The following is a 19,437-nucleotide window of genomic DNA, read 5'->3' on the forward strand; positions in this document are numbered from 1 at the left end:
TGGTATTCCTCCATGCTTTCAAGAATAACTTAAACTATCAGGGGAAATGAAAAGGGTATTAAAGAAAACAGAGGGTTCAATTCCTGCTCCGCTCAAACTGTAAATAAACCATAGGACTCGATCCCTGCTTCAATTAAACAATATGTATTAATTAAAATGAAGGGTTCTTTGCCAGCTCCGAGCAAACAGTAAATAGAATGGGGTCACTTGACCATCCAATCTTCTCACCAACAAATCAAGAGTGTCCTATGACAGTTCCCTTGATATAATAAAGAGCTCAATGAAACAAATTGTCACTGGAAAATCTCGGGTCCCTAGAGTCTAATCCTCCAAAGTGTTTCAAGCTCACACAAAAATAGATGGCAGAATTAACTAGTATTCCTGCCTTGACTTGACTTACAATAAATTGAGACTATAACAATCACCAAATCTTTTAAATACCTGTACTGTAGTCATACCATAGAGAATGATTACTCATGGCTGGCGGTAACCGTCTGTGGTATGCGGCATTGAAGTTCCAATGGTAGATTCGAGATGGAGTTGAATCTTGATTCAGTCGAGTTGATCCTGGCAAGGTCACCACTTGTGAAGGCTTACTCAGCCCTGTAACAACTTCAGTATTACTAAGGCTGGCTCCTCCTCAGGAGAATTAATATATAGAAAAAGAATAAAAACTGACAAACATAAACTCTTCATTATTTAGAAAATATAAAATATAAAACACTTAAATATGAAGTATTAATCCTACATTAAAGAAAATGAAAAATGAGAAATATAAATGATAACTGAATTCAACGCTAATATAAATGTATATAAAACATGGGTGTCTGGTGTTGGTGACACTGCATGTTGTTGAAATCGTAGCCATTGCTGATGATTGGGGGGGAGGGTCGCAGGTGTTGATGACAACCCACCGGCTCGTTCTTCACAGATTTTCTAGCTTTCAATAATCCTTCCAGATGACAGGAAAGCAGGTTTTCTCCCCTGCAATGATGAGGGGTTATATCCTGTTACTTGCATACACAAACAGGTAAGTGGATCAAAATTCGGGACATCTCAGAACGTTAGTCCATCTCCTTCAATTCTACTTGTTGATTGGCAGGTGACCCTCTCTGTCATCCAAGCTGGAAAGATAGACAGGTTACCCACTGCTTAAGAAATCACTCTCCATGATAAGTACAATACCTAAAAGATGTGGTGATTATTACAATAGTCAACTTAGAGCAAGACTGAAAGGACTAAGTTTATTATTGGCCAAAAGTGAAGCTTTCAACCAATAAATCCACTAGAATACAAGGCAGGCATGTACTTACAGTAGTGCTGGGACCTGTGAGTCTAGTGATTACTGTTTGGACCGGAGCCCCACACGTCACCTTTCGGGGGGGGGAAGAAGGAGGGGAAGGGATAGCCGGAGCTAGACTGACCCTACCTTAACAAGCAGCCGGCAGTCAAACTATCACTTTCGGGGTGGGGGGAAAAAGGGGGGGGGGATAGCGGGAGCTGGACTTACCCTACCTTAACAAGTAGCCGGCAAGCAAACTATCACTTTCGGGGAGGGGGAAAAAGGGGGGTGGGGATAGCGGGAGCTGGACTTACCCTACCTTAACAAGTAGCCGGCAATGAAACTATTGTTACTATATCGCTACTCCTATCTGTTGAACTTTTCCCTCACGTCGTCTTAAAGCTATGTATGGTTGCTACCTCCACTACCTCACTTTCCAGACTCTTCCACTTTCTGACAACTGTGGCTGAAGAAATACTTCTTAACATCCCTTTGACTCATGAGTCTTCAGCTTCCAATTGTGACCTCTTGTTTCTGTGTCCCATCTCTGGAACATCCTGTCTCTGTCCACCTTATTTTGTATGTCGTTATCATGTCTCCCCTAACCCTTTGTGTGTGTGTGTGTGTGTGTGTGTGTGTGTGTGTGTGTGTGTGTGTGTGTGTGTCTTGTGTTACAAAATGTGACATCTATTAAGTGAAGATCTCCAGAGAAAACTAGGTCAGCTTACTGATCTCCCCCCTAGTATCTAGTATTTTTCCGGTTTTTCATAGTAGTCTAGTCGAGTTAGATTAGATCAGAGTTTGCCACCGAAGTGGCTAGTTTATTGTGCACCCCATATCCATCCTGTGGATGGTAGCGCGAGAGCATATGGATACACAAAAGGCCTAGGAACTAGGCCCAAATGGGTTAACAGGTGTACATATGGATTTATATCTACATGTCTACAGTTCACTTATCTGTTACAAGCAAATTTAGGAAATTTGCTTAGTATATCTGGTATGTTATTTTCATTAATATATCTTGACATATCACATAGGTTATTATACTGTCTGTTTCTGTATTCCTCAATAAATGGACAATTAAGCACATAGTGTTCAAGACAGTGACCATATATTTGATCACATAATTTACGTTTAGTTTGATCATCATCTGTGTGTCTCCCAAACTGCCAGAAGTACTTGTAACCAAGCCTAAGTCTGGCCACTACAACATCAGTCAGTACTTGTAACCAAGCCTAAGCCTGGCCACTACAACATCAGTCAGTACTTGTAACCAAGCCTAAGTCTGGCCACTACAACATCAGTCAGTACTTGTAACCAAGCCTAAGTCTGGCCACTACAACATCAGTCAGTACTTGTAACCAAGCCTAAGTCTGGCCACTACAACATCAGTCAGTACTTGTAACCAAGCCTAAGTCTGGCCACTACAACATCAGTCAGTACTTGTAACCAAGCCTAAGTCTGGCCACTACAACATCAGTCAGTACTTGTAACCAAGCCTAAGTCTGGCCACTACAACATCAGTCAGTACTTGTAACCAAGCCTAAGTCTGGCCACTACAACATCAGTCAGTACTTGTAACCAAGCCTAAGCCTGGCCACTACAACATCAGTCAGTACTTGTAACCAAGCCTAAGCCTGGCCACTACAACATCAGTCAGTACTTGTAACCAAGCCTAAGTCTGGCCACTACAACATCAGTCAGTACTTGTAACCAAGCCTAAGTCTGGCCACTACAACATCAGTCAGTACTTGTAACCAAGCCTAAGTCTGGCCACTACAACATCAGTCAGTACTTGTAACCAAGCCTAAGCCTGGCCACTACAACATCAGTCAGTCTGTTCACATTGCAAGTTGCTCCATAAACATACTTATCTACGTTCATGTTATCATAGTGGGTTATAGATCTACTCAGGCTTCTAACTGCATTCCTATAACAATCATTTTCATTATTTACTTCTCTCCTAATATTATTCCTAATGCTAGACACAGTTATACCAGAGTTATATTCTACCTTCTTCTGGTTACTCTTCTTGGCTAACATATCAACTTTATCATGAAGGAGTAATCCAATGTGTGATGGGATCCATAGCAATTGTACATTAATTCCTTTGTCCCTGATTTTTGAGTATCTATACCCGGCTTCTCCAATGAGCATGTTGTTGGAGTCATTATATGAGTCAAGAGCCTTCAATGATGACATAGATTCAGTAATGATGATAATCGAGCTCGGTGTCATAAGTTATCCTTAACACCATTATGATTGCAAACAGTTCGGTTTGCCATGTAGACGCCCAGTTGTTAATTCTTATGCCTAACTCAACAAATTTATTATCGTTCTTAACTAGGGAGGTGGCAACAAGAGCAGATGCAGCCCTGCCAGAAGACTCCTGTTTAGATCCATCAGTGTATATAACTTGTGATAACTTATTACTACCAGCTAGGTGAGAAATTTCTTCTTGGGCAGTTGCTCTAACAAGAGATTTAAGGAAGGGATTACTAGCAATGAGCTTCTTGCAGGTATGTGATATTAAATGAACACATCTTCCATGGAAGGGTTAAATGCTCTTGTTGTCTACAGTGATACAGTTCATGCAGGTTATAAAACTTAATATAATTGCATGTTTTCACAATTCATTTAGATCTGTGTGTGTTTACTTCCAGACATTTACTATGATTCATAGTGACAGTGTCTAGTTCATTTCTTAACATTGTAATACCGAGTACAATGTTAATCTCAATAATCCTATCACTGATACTAAAAATACCAAGCTCCTTCCTCATATTAAGAATCTTTGTAGATTTGGGACAGCCAAGAATAATTCTGAGAGCTTCATTTTTGCATTAACTCCAAGGGTCGGAGAGAGCTTTCTCTAGCTAATATCAACATGGGAGCAGCATAATCAGTTAAGGACCTAACATAGGCTATGTACATCATTCACGATTCTCATATAAGCACCATAGTTGGGGTTGTAGCCAGCAACAGCTTTGAGAGCATTTAGCCTATCTTTGCATCTCTTATTTAGTTGTGGTATGGTGGATTTCTTAAAGGGTACATCTACACCAAGATATCTGTAAGTTTTAACGTAGTTAATGTTTTCATCCTGCAAATAGATGGGTGGGGGATGTCGTTTCCTTGTCAATATCTTTGTTTTAGATGATGATATTATGAGGCCTAATCGATTACAAATTGCTTGAACTTCATTAAGAATGGTACTTATCTTCTTATGCCTTGTTGTGTGGATCTTGATGTCATCAGCATAGCTTATAGCTGTATGTTTAGGTGAGGCAGGTAAAGCATTACTCAGAACATTAAATAGCGTGGGACTAAGAACTCCTCCCTGCGGTGTACCTAGGATCATTTCTTTAGACTCGCTTCTAAAGCCTTGGTAGAGGACGGAGGATACTCTGTTTGGCAGGTATCCTATTATCCATCAGAGTAGGCTACCACCAATATTCATTTTGGGTAGTTCATGTAGTATAACGGTTCTGTTTGCGATATCAGATGCAGATTTCCACCTTTCTCACTGCACACCTCTACTAGTTTTACCGCATGTCTTAATCTAGTCCAGTTATTCTGTAAATTTTGTGACTTTTCAGTAGCGCTTTTGGACTGCAACTGAATGAATGCAAACCAACCCAAAAAAATGAGATTTTCAATAACAAAGGCTTCTAGGTGGTAATATTTACAGTTAATGTAAAGTGAGTAAGAAGATAAGCTCCTACACAATTCGGAGTGTAACTTGGTACACCTATATATCATAGTTATTCTGTACATATAATCAGATGGTGCTTTGGGCACATTTGATGAGATACTGTACTACTCCTAATTTGTACCGTCTGATATGTTTCTATGATATGTGCTAATCAGTACAAGAGTAATGGTATGTCAGTGTGTGTGTTTGCGTAAGTGTTCCATATGTGCTCGGATTGACTTGACAGCCTCAGAATGTAACCGACAACAAGAAGTCCCTAAATAAGCTAACTCTTGGACCATCGAGGTCCATTCACCAAACAGCAGTAATGCTGGAAACAGCAGTGAACAACACAGCGTCTGGCAAGGAATCAAAGAGAAAATGACCCTAACTGTGGACCTTCAACAGATCCTACACCAAAGGCATAAAACTTCCTTATTACTGAAACTGAGTTCAGCAATTCCAGTTTCCCAACTACGACAGTGTGTGTAGATGATGCCAAGACATTGTAGGTCGAAAGTTTAAGTCAGGACCAGAGATAATAAGAGAGTTTCTCCATGACACACAACCTCTGAAAACCTGAAATATCTCTAAGTCTAATATTCTATGAAAAGAGATGCGTGTCTCAGCCCACCTAAGGAGACATATGCTACCAAAAACAGTCTAAATAAAATGAGCCGAGGAGAGCAGCATTCTCCCAGACGGAGCAGAGATGGAGGTGTGTCCTCCACCAGGAGCCGCGAGAGAGAGAGAAGCAGGGCCGGCAGATACATCGTCAAGTGACTCATACCAGCTGGAGCCTGGCACAAACTGCAAAACTAGTGGGCAGGTAGCAGCGTTGGCAGCTAGTCAAAACTCTCCACCAACGAGCACAATGAAAGGTGTGGTTGTTACATCCTACCTGTGTACATAAGCTAATAACATAAGTCAAATAATATAAAGCGTGAAAGCTTCGTTTTAGCTATTAACGAAAAACATCAGCAATATAAAATTATATGAAAAACATTATATACAATCATTTTATGAGGACGCAACATTGTGTGCGTGTGTATGTGTGCGCGTGTGTCCTCACTTTCTCATATTGGTCTTTTTATGGTTGCAGGGGCCAAGTCTCAGCTCCTGGCCCTGCTTCCTGTAGCTTGCCCCCAAAGCGTTTTTCCTGGACTATCAAGTCTCATTCTTGCCCTAACTTCAGAATCGTACTTCTCTGTTATTGATCATTATTTTAAAACATGTGTTTTCCGTTGTCTACAAAAGCACTAACGGAATCACATCGTGTAAACGCAAGTAATCCCACCAGTGTCCTGTGGATATCAAACACTGTGACTCTGGCTTATGTACCACATCTAGGGAATAAATGAACTCCTGTCTGGTCATAAAATACAACATTTAGGATAACATCGTCAGTGTGTTTTGAGCAAATCACAGTTGCTGCATAGCCACCTCCTGCTGTCTTGTGTACTTGTACAGGTCAACATCCATCCGCTTCTTGTTTGCACTCTAGTGCCTCCATTTCCTCGATACCACCAGAGGTGATTCTGCAACACTTAGACTGATCGGTGACATTCACTTTCTTCAGTAATTTCTCTGTGCAGGTCACCTTCCTTTCTTCACCTACTACAAAGGTTAGATTAATACACAATATCTGTCACACTTCAAAAAAAAAAAAAAAAGCTCCTTTACTTTCTAACTCCGTCAGGTTATTAAGACTTATAACTGATGACCTGAATCCTACCTTCCTCTCGCTTCACGTTCACTGTAAACAACCGAGGCTGTAAACAACAGTCTCGGCCACTTTTCCAAAATTGGGTTGACGCTTCGTAACTCTCTGAACCTCGGTTCAGTCCCTCCACACTGCTTGCAGAATCAGGTGGACTGCGTTCTGCTGGCCTCACATTTTTCTTCAGATATGTGGCTAAGATTACTTTATTGGTTTTCCTGAACCATTCATCTGGCGTTGAAAAAAGACCATGAGAGGGTCCAGGAGGATGGGATAATATCGCCCCCATCTGAAGCAATTCTCTCAGAGACGTGTCTCCTTCCAGAATGATAGACTTGCTGCTAGTTTCTGTTTCTCCTGACTCGTATTGCAAAATGATTTTAGTTTTACCAGTTTCATAAGGTTATGAACCTTCTTTCTGGGAAGTGTATATTTATGTCGTGCCGAATAGGTTAAACTGGTAAATTAGTAACAACTCAATTAAAATTAAGTCCTGTCTAAAATTTTCTAATATACGTTTAAAAATATTTTTTTTCATTTATGTTAATGTAAAAATTAATAATTTTGTACCAAAAGAACCTTAGAAAACTTCCCTAACCTTATAACAAGCGCAATTTAATTTAGCCTAGTTCAACTAAATATATATTAGATAAGTTTTTGTTTATTATTAAATTATTGTAAACTTATCTAAAATATACTTAGTTGGGTTAGGCTAAATTAAACAGCGCTTGTTATAATACGGTTAGGTAAGTTTTCTAAGGTTCTTTCGGTACAAAATTATTAATTTTTACATTAACATAAATGAAAAATATATTTTTAAACGTATAAGAGAAAATTTTAGAAAGTACTTAATTTTAAATGAGCTCTTGTTAATTGACCAGTTTTACCTATTCGGCACTATATATATATATATATATATATATATATATATATATATATATATATATATATATATATATATATATATATATATATATATATAACAACATTGCAACTTGCCGGGGAATCGAACCCGCGTTGTTTTAGCCCGCCGAGCGAAAATTTACGAGGCTTTAACCCACTGGACTATACAATCCTACAAAGATCACGCACCCAGCAGAGCTAAGTGTTGTACCATGATCCAAGAACATACGATGGTGTAGTTGCCTCAGACCTAATTTCATTCTACTCCCCGTTAGGTGTTTTAGGTTCCACAAGCAGTATATATAGAATTGTAACCACGTTCGTTATATATATATATATATATATATATATATATATATATATATATATATATATATATATATATATATATATATATATGGTCATTGATGCTATAAGCTTTCTTGTATTTTATATCTAGTATTATATTCTCCAATAATAAGAGTATCTTCATTATTAATGTGATGTGGTAAAGCATGAGGTTAAAACTGATCTGCTGGATTATCAGTACAGGAGATATTACTGGAAAAGTTGCCTGCACATGTTGTAACACTCTGATATTGCATGTTTGAATATAATAATGGTATACAATACCGGCAAGTTGATAGGTAAGACACTTGTGTAGAAGTTATCTTTACTCTGAAACGTTTCGCCTACACAGTAGGCTTCTTCAGTGGAATACTGTTTCTGATGCCTCCTATTCGACTGGAGAAGCCTGCTACGTAAGAGAAACTTTTCGGAACTGAGATGCCTAGCTGTTGCAAATGTGTCTGATCATATTCCATGTTCACTGGAATTTGCAAGGCAAGGAGTGAATGCAACAAGTTCTTCTAACGTAAATCCGCCTGATTCCTGCAAACAAATGACAGAGAAGTTCTGTAGTCTTGGTTGCATTAACATCCAGGAAGTTAAGCAGTCGCTTTCTTATGGCGGCAGTGTTGAGTAATGACAATCTCTTGCTTGCTAGATAATGGTATGGCTGTTATTCTCCGGCAGTGGTATGCAAGCACTTAAGAACAAATAACTTAGTTTGTACCTTCTCTGCGCCAACATTTTCTTGACTCGCCGCCACAGCAGTCCTGGGTGATGTTTACACTCAGGACTCCTTAGCTCTTGTGTCACTAATTGTTTTAATTAAGATAGAGGAAGTTCCATGTGTGAGTTTGATCTTCACCTAACTTGTCACTATCTACTGCAGAGGTGAGTCTCTTTCTTGCAAGATTGCTGTGAGTTTCAATAAGTTAGATGTCACTGGCGCCTTTCCATAACTAGGTTCTCCTGAGTAAGTCTTGTCTTCAGTGCCTGCTAAGTCAACAGGTGCCATAGTCACACTGGTATCTTCTAATAGTGTCGCTGGCACTGACGACCCACCATCCATGTGTGTGTGTGTGTGTGTGTGTGTGTGTGTGTGTGTGTGTGTGTGTGAGACTGGCTCGTCCACAGCTTCTGCTGTGCTGGATGGCTGATTGATGTTAACAGGAAGACAGCTGGCTCACCCACTACGTCCAGAACTAGGGTGACAGGTGTGGCACTGATGGGGTGACAGGTGTGCCACTGGTGGGGTGACAGGTGTGGCACTGACGAGGTGACAGATGTGGCATTGGTGAGGTGACAGGTGTGGCATTGGTGAGGTGACAGGTGTGGCACTGGTTGAGTCACGGGTGGAGTGGCAGGTATGGCACTGGTGGGATGACAGGTGTGGCACCCTGGTTGTTATACACAACCAGTTTGAAGGATGTTTGTGTTCCCTTCTCCCTCCCCTCCCTCTAGCCTTCCATTTCCCTTCCCTCCCTTCCCCTAATTGCTCCCTCAGTAGTCTTTCCCCCTTCCCCCCCTCTCAGGAGAGCCAGGTTGACGCTGCTAATTTTGTGTAAAGTGTCAGGTATAAGCCCTCTTAAACTTCCCCTCTCAGCCCACTTACACCATTCCCCTTCCTCTCAGTCCTTCCCCTCTCTCTCCGTCCCCTCCTTCCCCTCCCTACTACCTCGCTCTCTTCCCCACCCCTCATATTATGTATTTCTTTACTCCCCACACCTATTCCCATCACTTATCTCCCACTCCCCTCATTCCCCTCACCACTCCTCCCCATCACTTCCTCTCCTTTCCTCCCTCTCCACCGCCCAAGCACTCTCCTCTCCATCCATCACACACTTCTTCCTTTCCCACTTCCATTCTCTACCAGTCCTCCAATCACTCCTCCCCTCTCCTTTTTCCCTTCTTTCCCATTCCCCTCCTCCCTGTCCATCACCACTCTCCTCTCTCCCCACCTCTACTCCACTCCCCACTACTCCAAAACTTCCATCACAACACCTGCAACACCACACCTCCATCACAACACCTCCCCCACCCCTCCCCCCTCACAACACCTGCCCCACCACTCCTCCCTCATGGCACCTGCCCCACCACTCCTCCCTCATGGCACCTGCCCCACCACTCCTCCCTCATGGCACCTGCCCCACCACTCCTCCCTCATGGCACCTGCCCCACCACTCCTCCAACACAACACCTTCCCCCGACTCCTCCATCACTGCCGCTCCCCCAAACGTCTAAGCTTAAGGAATCCATGAGTAAGCTTATTTAAGAGGAGCGGATCACACAGGAGATGAAAAAGTTATAATGAAGGCAGCCAGCTTAGCGGCGGACGCTGCCCAATATCCCTGCACAACCACGCTAAAAAAATCTAATTAAAACTGACGCCTTCTTTTACTTAATTAAAAGCGTAATGAGCAGAGCCGTGATGGACAGTTGTAGCAGAGGACCTAAATTGCCCTTCTTACACCGGGAGGGAAGGAAGGAAGGAAGGAGGGAGGGTAAAGGGTTGGTATAATGGGATGGTATGATCAAGCTATCAGAGTTTGGTGGAAGCTGTTTTGGTTATATGACACTGGTATGGTTTGTTTTGGTTATGTCTGAGTGGAGGGAGGGCGGGAAGGAAGGAGGGGAGGGAGGGAGGGAGGGAGGGAGGGATGGAGGGATGGATGGATGGATGGATGGATGGAGTCGAAGGAAGAACATAAGAAAGAAGGAACACTGCAGCAGGCCTACTGACCCATGCGAAGCAGGTCCATGTCCCCTATCACAACTCCCCCCGATTAGCCCAATGACTCACCTAATCAGGTCACTTTCACTTAAGGAAGGAGCACCGCATCAGACCTGGTAGCACAAGATAGGAAGGTACTCTTGATAGGCAGGAAAGATAAAAAAAAAACATCTTTCTCCGTTGCTGCTGGTGATATAATAATAATAATAATAATAATAATAATAATAATAATAATACAGTGGAACCCCGATGTTCGAACATACTGGACCTTGAACAAACCGGAGTCCGAACAATTTTGTTCAGAAAAAACTGACCCGGTCTTGGAACGTTTTCCTGGAGTCCGAACACACCGGCTTGTTTACAGTTCAGCACTTTGAAATGACCTCTGGAGACTTTTGGAAGAGTCAGTTCAACATCCTCCAGTGTGTGAGTCTGATAATTAAAACCTTGGGAGATGTTTCCCAAAGGACAATTAACTTTGCTTGAAGGAAGTTGTGGCCTGACTGTGAGGCAGCAGAGACTGTGAGGCAGCAGAGACTGTGAGGCAGCAGAGACTGCGAGGCAGCAGAGACTATGAGGCAGCAGAGACTGTGAGGCAGCAGAGACTGTGAGGCAGCAGAGACTGCGAGGCAGCAGAGACTATGAGGCAGCAGAGACTGTGAGGCAGCAGAGACTGCGAGGCAGCAGAGACTATGAGGCAGCAGAGACTGTGAGGCAGCAGAGACTGCGAGGCAGCAGAGACTATGAGGCAGCAGAGACTGTGAGGCAGCAGAGACTGTGAGGCAGCAGGGACTGTGAGGCAAGCAGAGACTGTGAGGCAGCAGAGACTGTGAGGCAGCAGGGACTGTGAGGCAAGCAGAGACTGTGAGGCAGCAGAGACTATGAGGCAGCAGAGACTGTGAGGCAGCAGAGACTGTGAGGCAGCAGAGACTGTGAGGCAGCAGAGACTGTGAGGCAGCAGAGACTATGAGGCAGCAGAGACTATGAGGCAGCAGAGACTGTGAGGCAGCAGAGACTGTGAGGCAAGCAGAGACTGTGAGGCAGCAGAGACTGTGAGGCAGCAGAGACTGTGAGGCAGCAGAGACTGTGAGGCAGCTGGGACTGTGAGGCAAACAGAGACTATGAGGCAGCAGGGACTGTGAGGCAGCAGAGACTGTGAGGCAAGCAGAGACTGTGAGGCAAGCAGAGACTGTGAGGCAAGCAGAGACTGTGAGGCAGCAGAGACTGAGGCAGCAGGGACTGTGAGGCAGCAGGGACTGTGAGGCAAGCAGAGACTGTGAGGCAGCAGAAACTGTGAGGCAAGCAGAGACTGTGAGGCAAACAAAGACTGTGATGCAGCAGGGACAGTAAGAAGCAGAGACTGTGAGGCAAGCAGAGACTGTGAGGCAAGCAAAGACTGTGAGGCAGCAGGGACAGTAAGAAGCAGAGACTGTGAGGCAGCAGAGACTGTGAGGCAGCAGAGACTGTGAGGCAGCAGGGACTGTGAGGCAGCAGAGACTTCGAGGCAGCAGAGACTGTGAGGCAGCAGAGACTGTGAGGCAGCAGAGACTGTGAGGCAAGCAGAGACTGTGAGGCAAGCAGAGACTGTGAGGCAGCAGAGACTGTGAGACAGCAGAGACTGTGAGACAGCAGAGACTGTGAGGCAGCAGAGACTGTGAGGCAGCAGAGACTGTGAGACAGCAGAGACTGTGAGGCAGCAGAGACTGTGAGACAGCAGAGACTGTGAGACAGCAGAGACTGTGAGGCAGCAGAGACTGTGAGGCAGCAGAGACTGTGAGGCAGCAGAGACTGTGAGACAGCAGAGACTGTGAGACAGCAGAGACTGGGAGACAGCAGAGACTGTGAGGCAGCAGAGACTGTGAGGTAACAGAGACTGTGAGACAGCAGAGACTGTGAGACAGCAGAGACTGGGAGACAGCAGAGACTGTGAGACAGCAGAGACTGTGAGACAGCAGAGACTGGGAGACAGCAGAGACTGGGAGACAGCAGAGACTGTGAGGTAACAGAGACTGTGAGGCAGCAGAGACTGTGAGACAGCAGAGACTGTGAGGCAGCAGAGACTGTGAGACAGCAGAGACTGTGAGGCAGCAGAGACTGTGAGGCAGCAGAGACTGTGAGGCAGCAGAGACTGTGAGACAGCAGAGACTGTGAGACAGCAGAGACTGTGAGACAGCAGAGACTGTGAGACAGCAGAGACTGTGAGACAGCAGAGACTGTGAGACAGCAGAGACTGTGAGACAGCAGAGACTGTGAGACAGCAGAGACTGTGAGGCAGCAGAGACTGTGAGGCAGCAGAGACTGTGAGGCAGCAGAGACTGGGAGACAGCAGAGACTGGGAGACAGCAGAGACTGGGAGACAGCAGAGACTGGGAGACAGCAGAGACTGGGAGACAGCAGAGACTGGGAGACAGCAGAGACTGGGAGACAGCAGAGACTGTGAGGCAGCAGAGACTGGGAGACAGCAGAGACTGTGAGGCAGCAGAGACTGTGAGGCAAGCAGAGACTGTGAGGCAGCAGAGACTGTGAGGCAGCAGGGACTGTGAGGCAAGCAGAGACTGTGAGGCAGCAGAGACTGTGAGACAGCAGAGACTGTGAGACAGCAGAGACTGGGAGACAGCAGAGACTGTGAGACAGCAGAGACTGTGAGACAGCAGAGACTGGGAGACAGCAGAGACTGTGAGGCAGCAGAGACTGTGAGGTAACAGAGACTGTGAGACAGCAGAGACTGTGAGACAGCAGAGACTGTGAGGCAGCAGAGACTGTGAGGCAGCAGAGACTGTGAGGTAACAGAGACTGTGAGACAGCAGAGACTGTGAGACAGCAGAGACTGTGAGGCAGCAGAGACTGTGAGGTAACAGAGACTGTGAGGCAGCAGAGACTGTGAGGCAGCAGAGACTGTGAGACAGCAGAGACTGTGAGGCAGCAGAGACTGTGAGGTAACAGAGACTGTGAGGCAGCAGAGACTGTGAGACAGCAGAGACTGTGAGGCAGCAGAGACTGTGAGGTAACAGAGACTGTGAGACAGCAGAGACTGGGAGACAGTCAGTAGTTCAGGAAATTATCAGCCTAGGTGGGTCTGTGGTGTTAGATGTGAAACAGGAGGATGTGGAGGAGTTGATAAATGTCCACAGCAGGGAACTCAAAACAATAACTCGAAGATCTTCTCAAGGAACAGGACGAGGAACTGGCAGAGGAATTTTCTTCTCTGGATGCTGAGGTAGTTCGCAGTGCCAAAATGTCCATTGATGAACTTGAAGATTTTTTTTTTTATTGGTCAAAAATTCAGAGCATAGTTGAGAAATGGCACCGTGACATTACTCTGGTGAGCCACCACATCAGTCTTTTCAAGATTGATGGACTGATAATATCGACTCAAGGTTGTGGGACTGACTACCTCAAACTCCTCCTGTTCTTCACCATTCTCTTTTGTATGGACTGATGAAGCCACTGTGTGGCGAAATATTTCCTCAGTAAAGATACCCAAATGTTGCACATGTGTCTAATTTACCATCCATCAGTAATAACTTGGTTGATCACTTTACGAAGATCATGAGGGGGTAGGCAGACACACTACATTGGACAAGTTCCTCTTAAAATAGCAAAAAAAATGACCGCGCCAGCCAATTGTGACTGACCAGACTCTTGGTGCAGACAGACATCACTTCAAAGGTGGAGTTAACAGATGTTTTTACGTAAAGTGGGTTGATTTTTCAAGGTAACTTTACGTGGGCCAGAACCAATTAATTACCTTTACATAAATTTCACTGGAAAATAATAATAATAATAATAATAATAATAATAAATAATAATAATAACAATAATAATAATAATAATAATAATAACAATAATAATAATAATAATAATCATAATAATAATAATAATAATAATAATAATAATAATAATTAATAATAACAATAATAATAATAATAACAATAATAATAATAACAATAATAATAATTAATAATAATAATAATAATAATAATAATAATAATAATAATGCCTCCCACCAGTGTGGACGTGAAAGGAATATTGTTTAAATGCCAGGGTAATTAACATAAATGCCAGGGTAATTAACATAAATGCCAGGGTAATTAGCATAAATTATGCAAAACTGTCATCACAAACAATAAATAAAATATCCACATCATTTCACTCGTCAAAAAAAATGTTTTGTAAGCATATACATGTATGAGAGAACTTTCACGGCGCGCATAACGGAGATAAAACACCTCAATTATTGGGAGCGCTTGAGGTTCCTAAACCTGTATTCCCTGGAACGCAGGAGGGAGAGATACATGATTATATACACCTGGAAAATCCTAGAGGGACTAGTACCGAACTTGCACACGAAAATCACCCACTACGAAAGCAAAAGACTTGGCAGACGATGCACCATCCCCCCAATGAAAAGCAGGGGTGTCACTAGCACGTTAAGAGACCATACAATAAGTGTCAGGGGCCCGAGACTGTTCAACTGCCTCCCAGCACACATAAGGGGGATTACCAACAGACCCCTGGCAGTCTTCAAGCTGGCACTGGACAAGCACCTAAAGTCAGTTCCGGATCAGCCGGGCTGTGGCTCGTATGTTGGTTTGCGTGCAGCCAGCAGCAACAGCCTGGTTGATCAGGCTCTGATCCACCAGGAGGCCTGGTCTCAGACCGGGCCGCGGGGGCGTTGACCCCCGGAACTCTCTCCAGGTAAACTCCAGGTATGAGGGAAGTTGTTAATGTGGGCGTGGGCGTCGTATGTGTGGGCGTGGGAGTTGTATGTGTGGGCGTGGGAGTATAGCGTGTGGGCGTAGGAGTATAGCGTGTGGGCGTAGGAGTATAGCGTGTGGGCGTGGGAGTATAGTGTGTGGGCGTAGGAGTATAGCGTGTGGGCGTAGGAGTATAGCGTGTGGGCGTAGGAGTATAGCGTGTGGGCGTGGGAGTATAGTGTGTGGGCGTAGGAGTATAGCATATGGGCGAGGGAGTATAGCGTGTGGGCGTGGGAGTATAGTGTGTGGGCGTGGGAGTATAGCGTGTGGGCGTGGGAATATAGCGTGTGAGCGTGGGAATATAGCGTGTGGGCGTGGGAGTATAGCGTATGGGCGTGGGAGTATAGCGTGTGAGCGTGGGAATATAGCGTGTGGGCGTAGGAATATGACTCGTGGGCGTGGGAATATGACGTCTCGTCACACCTTTGGGGGGGGGAGGGGGTAAGAATAATGATCCTTAATAACTCCCATCAGAGCTAATTAACAAATGCCACCCAAGTGTCAGCTTAACATCTCTCCACCACTTAACCACCAGCTAGCAGCCACTTACCCACCCAGGGGAGAGAAACTCCACTTGGTAAGCCACTTGGAGTGCCACTTTCAACGAAAGGGGCGCCAGGCTATATCCTCTTTGAGTTGCCGGTAGACAGTGATGCGTCTTAACAGGCACCTGAGTTCCTCCGTCTTCTAACAACATGTTCATTTTTCCACTATAATCTACCTTGTCTATAATTACTATGTTATTTGCTTTGTTTCGTAAGGTGAAGTTCAGGATCTTTACTTAATTTATGGTATAACTTAATGAAAACTTTGAGGACAGTTGTGTTTAAGAGGTCTGGTTCAAGATCAGACTTCTGCAACACAACAGTGGGTTGCCCGGTGTGTGTCTCCGTGGGTTGCCCGGTGTGTGTCTCCGTGGGTTGCCCGGTGTGTGTGTCCGTGGGTTGCCCGGTGTGTGTCTCCGTGGGTTTCCCGGTGTGTGTCCCCGTGGGTTGCCCGGTGTGTGTCTCCGTGGGTTGTCCGGTGTGTGTCTCCGTGGGTTGCCCGGTGTGTGTCTCCGTGGGTTGCCCGGTGTGTGTCTCCGTGGGTTGCCCGGTGTGTGTCTCCGTGGGTTGCCCGGTGTGTGTCTCCGTGGGTTGCCCGGTGTGTGTCTCCGTGGGTTGCCCGGTGTGTGTGTCCGTGGGTTGCCCGGTGTGTGTCTCCGTGGGTTTCCCGGTGTGTGTCCCCGTGGGTTGCCCGGTGTGTGTCTCCGTGGGTTGTCCGGTGTGTGTCTCCGTGGGTTGCCCGGTGTGTGTCTCCGTGGGTTGCCCGGTGTGTGTCTCCGTGGGTTGCCCGGTGTGTGTCCCCGTGGGTTGCCCGGTGTGTGTCTCCGTGGGTTGCCCGGTGTGTGTCTCCGTGGGTTGCCCGGTGTGTGTCTCCGTGGGTTGTCCGGTGTGTGTCCCCGTGGGTTGCCTGGTGTGTGTCCTCGTGGGTTGCCCGGTGTGTCTCCGTGGGTTGCCCGGTGTGTGTCTCCGTGGGTTGCCCGGTGTGTCTCCGTGGGTTGCCCGGTGTGTGTCTCCGTGGGCTGCCCGGTGTGTATCCCATATCCCCATTATTTGGTTCTGAGGATCAGTCTCTCTCAAGGGAGACTGGGGATGAGTGTGGGCGTGGGGGCAGTGTGGGCGTGAGAGTAATGTGGGCGTGGGAACAGTGTGGGCGTGGGAGCAGTGTGGGCGTGAGAGCAATATGGGCGTGGGAAGTGTTGGCGTGGGAGCAGTGTGGGCGTGGAAGCAATGTAGGCGTGGGGGCAGTGTGGGCGTGGGAGCAGTGTGGGAGTGAGAGCAGTGGGAGCAATGTGGGCGTGGGAACAATTTGGGCGTGGGAGAAGTGTGGGCGTGGAAGTGTGAGCGTGGGGGCAATGTGGGCGTGGGAGCAATGTGGGCGTGGGGGCAGTGTGGGCGTGGGAGCAATGTGGGCGTGGGGGCAGTGTGGGCGTGGGAGCAGATTCGTTCCAAGGGACGCAAGCGTCCCTTGGAACGAGATTTCTTACTAATTTTTGCAACTTTGCAAGCTCCTGATGATGTGTTGATTGCAACACGAAAGGTCTAGGACTATTATTCAACTCACCCTGTGGATATATGTTTGCATATATATATATATATATATATATATATATATATATATATATATATATGTAAGCTAGCAGCAACAGCCTGATTGATCAAGCCCTGATCCACTGCGAGGCCTGGTCATGGACTGGGCCGCGGGGGCATTGACCCCAGGAATACCCTCCAGGTAGACTCCATGTAGGTAAGTAGGGAGAATTGTGAAGGAGGAATGCTGGGGAGATAAAGGGGGAGTGTTGGGGAGAGACGGAGATGATGGGGAGGGAAGGTGGAAGATGATGACGTCTTGGGAGAGAATGACGGAAATAATGCAGACTACAAGATGGATTGAGGAATATCAAGGGAGTAAAATGATGAAGGATGGAGACAGGGAGATAATGTAGGGAGATGATGGAGGAAGGGAGATGGTGGAGACAGGTAGATGATGGAGGGAGTAAAATGATGGACCAATATAGAGGGAGTAATATAATGGAGGGAGGGAGATGATGGAGGGAGGGAGGGAGATGAGGGAGGGAGGGAGATGATGGAGGGAGGGAGGCGATCTTTTTCATTATAAGGCATCTTGTCCGGGCTGGCAGATTACACTACCCACCAGATTACTAATTAATTAGGGGGAGACAAGCGCCATGATGGCGTCTTGGTCTGTCCAGGGGGAGAAGAAAGGGGGGAGGGTAAAGGGACAAGCCAGGGGGCGAGACCAAGGGGGATAAAGGGACAAACCAGGGAAAGACACCAAGAAAGGAAGGGACGAGCCAGGGAGACACCAAAGGGTAAAGGGACGGTGTGATAAAAGGCCAGGACCAACAACCCGGTTGATCAGTCCATCGACCAGGAGGGCTAGTCAGACAACAGTGCGCTGGGGGGGGTCAGTCCCCAGTACTCCCTGATGTCGTGAGACCAGCTGTAACTGATATAGATTAAAAAACACATTCGCCAGTTTCGTATCGCCATTTACGAATGAAACTAAAATAATGATGGAAATTACCTCGGTGGAAGACAGCTTAAAATTTGCAAGAAAATAATAAGATAGTGTTGCAGTGGACGATCAAGAGTAACATGACGTTCAGTGGTGATAAATTTCAGTTAATTAGATATGGAAAAAATGAAGAATTTGAAGAGGACACTGCATACAAAACACAGGAAAAATAACCCCCAGTAAATAATAAAAAAAGAACATGTGAGGGACCTGGGAGTAATAATATAGGTTGACCTTTCTTTCAAGTAACACAAGATGAGTCACTAAAGTCAGTACACCGACTATATGGCTAATTGGATAATAACTTTCGAAACAAGGGAAATAATGCTGATGATACTATTTAAATCACTTGTACAGTTGTGATGAATGGTTTTGAAAACCGACAAGTTGAAGATTGAGACACTTATGCACCATATGGGAATCTTTATTTAGGAAACGTTTCGCCACACAGTGGCTTCATCAGTCCAATACAAAGCAGAGAGGTGCAAGAAGAGGAGGAGATGGAGGTAATCAGTCCCTCAGCCTGGAGTCGATGTGTTCAGTCCATCAATCTTGTAGAATGTACAGCATAGGGCCGTAGACGTGGCTTATATACTGTAGTGAGGTGAGGCGAAGCAGGGGGAGGCGGGGTCATAGTGGTACCATCCACTAGTCGAAGTAGGTCTTCGTCCAAAGGTAGGACAAGTTGGAGAATTCTTTGTAACAAGATCCCATGATGATGCAGTGTCTGACAGTTGTGATGAATGGTTTTGAAAACCGACAAGTTGAAGATTGAGACACCTCTCTTCTTTGTATTGGACTGATGAAGCCACTGTGAGGCGAAACGTTTTCTAAATAAAGATTCCCATATGGTGCATAAGTGTCTCAATCATCACTTGTACAGTGTTGACGGCTTCATGCAGGGCAGGAGAGAGATCAGAGATGGAATGGATACAGAGATTA

This window comes from Cherax quadricarinatus, chromosome 1 (genome assembly GCF_038502225.1).
Source record: "Cherax quadricarinatus isolate ZL_2023a chromosome 1, ASM3850222v1, whole genome shotgun sequence".
In the NCBI taxonomy this organism is placed as follows: Eukaryota; Metazoa; Arthropoda; class Malacostraca; order Decapoda; family Parastacidae; genus Cherax; species Cherax quadricarinatus.